This window comes from Penaeus japonicus, unplaced genomic scaffold (genome assembly GCF_977035675.1).
Source record: "Penaeus japonicus unplaced genomic scaffold, GWHDUDI00000001_assembly GWHDUDI00000013, whole genome shotgun sequence".
In the NCBI taxonomy this organism is placed as follows: Eukaryota; Metazoa; Arthropoda; class Malacostraca; order Decapoda; family Penaeidae; genus Penaeus; species Penaeus japonicus.
In genome coordinates, this window is record NW_028234415.1 from 44,750,527 (window position 1) to 44,753,026 (window position 2,500).

Here is a 2,500-nt window from a genome sequence, read left to right on the forward strand (position 1 = left end):
CGAACTGACACACGAATAAAACGCGAATATTTACGTTTCGGAAGAGGCTCGAAAAGAGAAAAACACACACACACAAAAAAAAAAACGAATGTCAGCATAAGTGATGATGACTAAGGCAAAGATTGACCAAAATTGCCACGACTTACAGTGACTGACAATCATCACCCTCCCCCCCTCCCCCCCCTTTTTCCACCCCTATAAGGAGGGGCAACCCTCTTCCTCCTAACAGCTGACAAGACACGAGGGAAGGGTAAGGGGGAAGGGGAAGGGTGGGGGTAAGGAGGCTAAGGGGAAGGGGCAGGAGAAGGCGAGTGAAGAGGGGGGGGGTCGTATTCCTCCCATGCGTCACCAGGTCGTCACCACACCTCCTGGTTTCGCTCACTGCTCACCTTCACCCCCCCTCCCTGGCCTTCGTCCCCGCGGCCCCTCCCTCTTCCTCCTGCTCAAACCAACCGGCCTGCAGAAACCCGCCATATGGGAGGTCGCAAACAGGGAAAAACCTTACCTTTGCCGGTTGACTTTTCTTCTCCTTTTCATCGTGAGCCGTACTTGGTTGCACGTGCGTTATGTACGTGAGAGCCGCGGCCACTCGCATACCCGAGTCCCGGCCGGCACAGGGCCAGCACAGCCCAGGGGCACAGAGTCACACAGTCACGTCACCGTTACTGCATAACGTGAGCGTCACGTCCTCTTGTTGTTCACTCCTACACGGGCGCTCGGCGGCGCCATTGCCAAGTGCGGATCTGCGTTCCCCATAGCACGGTGCCATTCTGCTACGTCATTTCTTAGCGGTGCCACATTGCGACACTGGCACTGCCGCGTCCTTGCACGGAGCCTACACTGCGTCACTGGCATCCGTGGTCCCCGCACAGAGCCACACTGAATCACTGGTGGCACGAGGCCGCCGCGGTGCCACACTGCCTCGGCGCGGCCACGGCGACCCCCAAACGGCGCCTCATCCGTATCCCGTCCCCGGCGGCGTCCCCGCACAGGGCGACCCGCCCGCGGACGGCGGCTCGATCGAGTGCCACACTGCGTCATTCACACCAAAGTCCCGCTCCGGATCTGGTGACACACTGGCCTCGCGTGAGCCCGAGCCAGCGGCGTGTGCGGAGGCCCCTCGCTCGCTGTGGGGGCGGCGCTGCACCTTGCGTCACACCAACTCACACTTCACACTCAACACTCCGGCCGTCGCCGCCTCTCGCCGCCTCTCGCACACACACGCCGCAGAACCGCTGCAACGGGCGGCTCACTCACTCACTCACTCACTCGCTCACTCGCTCGCTCGCCCGCCCGCCCGCAACTACGTATGAGCTGGCTTGCGTGGCAGTAGTGCGGCCCCGCACACACTGGGGGAAGGCAGAATCACACACTCACTCGCTCGCTCGCTCACTCACTCACACTAAACGGCGACGAAGACGAAGACCTCGAGGAAGGAAGGAAGGAAGGAAGGAAGGAAGGAAGGCTTCTGCAACTGCAAGTGCCCGCCGTCCGCTAGCCAACCAACCAACCAGCCCGCCCGCTCGCCCACCCGCTCGGTGCCCGCCCGGCCGGCTCGCAACACCAACCACCCGCCCGGGATCGCTGCTGCAACGCAACTGAGCCACCGCGACCACAGGCAGTAGTAGGCGGTGGCGGCGGCGATGGCGGAGGCAACACACACCACCACCACCGGCACGGGACAGGAGGGTGAAACAGGGTGAAAGAGAGGGAGGGGGGGGAGAGGTGGGGGAGGGGGAGGGGAGGGGGAGTGGGGAGGGGACAGGGACGATGATGAGGAGGAAGAGGAGAAGGAGGAGGAGGAGGAGGAGGAGGAGGAGGAGGAGGATGGGGAGGAGGGGGGGGGGGGGAGGGGGAGGGGGGGGGAAGGAGGAGGGGGGGGAGGGAGGGGGAAGGAGGGGGGGGGGCGGGGGTAGGGGGAAAGGGGAAAGGAAAAAGGGGAAAAGGAGAAGGAGGGGGGGGGGGGGAGGGGGGAGGGGGGGGGGGGGGGGGAGGAGGGGGAAGAGGAGGGGGAGGAAGAGAAGGGGGAGGGGGAGGGGAGGAAGGGGGGGGGAGGGGGAGGGGGAGGGGGGAGGGGGGGAAAAGGGGGGGAGAGAAAAAGAGGGGGAGGGAGGGAGGGGAGAAGAGGAAAAAGGGGGAAAGAGGGAGAGGAAAGAGAGGGGAGAGGGAAAGAGAGAAGGAAGAAAAAAGGGGGAAGGAAAAGGGGGAGGGGAGGGGGAGGGGGGGGAAAAGGGGGAGGGGAGGGGAAAGGGGGAAAGAGAGGGGGGAGGGAGGGGGGAGGGAGGGAGAGAGAGGGGAGGGGGGAAGGGGAGAGGGGAAAAAGAGGGGGAGAAAAGGGAGAGAGGGGAGGGGAGAGAGGGAGGGGGGGAGGGGGAGAGGGGAGGAAAAGGAAAGGAAAAGAGGGAGAGAGAGGGGAAGGGGAGAGGGAGGGGAAGAGGGAGAGAGGGGAGAGAAGGGGAAAAGGGAGAGGAGAGGAGAGAAAAAAGGGGAGGAAAGGAGG

The 2,500-nt window shown here is 63.8% G+C and overlaps 1 protein-coding gene across 2 annotated transcripts in view; it reads right to left on the reverse strand.

Moving 5' to 3' along the window:
* Polr2H (DNA-directed RNA polymerases I, II, and III subunit Rpb8) overlaps positions 1 to 2,500 on the reverse strand; it is a 224,931-nt gene that overhangs the window by 125,467 nt on the left and 96,964 nt on the right. Inside the window, exon 1 of one of the 2 annotated variants that reach the window (XM_086543616.1) lies at positions 506 to 1,044. The exons of the other annotated variant lie outside the window; for it this stretch is intronic. The gene's annotated coding sequence lies outside the window, so the exon portion shown is untranslated. Of the gene's footprint in view, positions 1 to 505; positions 1,045 to 2,500 lie in introns of those variants that run through there. 2 annotated transcript variants of the gene reach the window in all.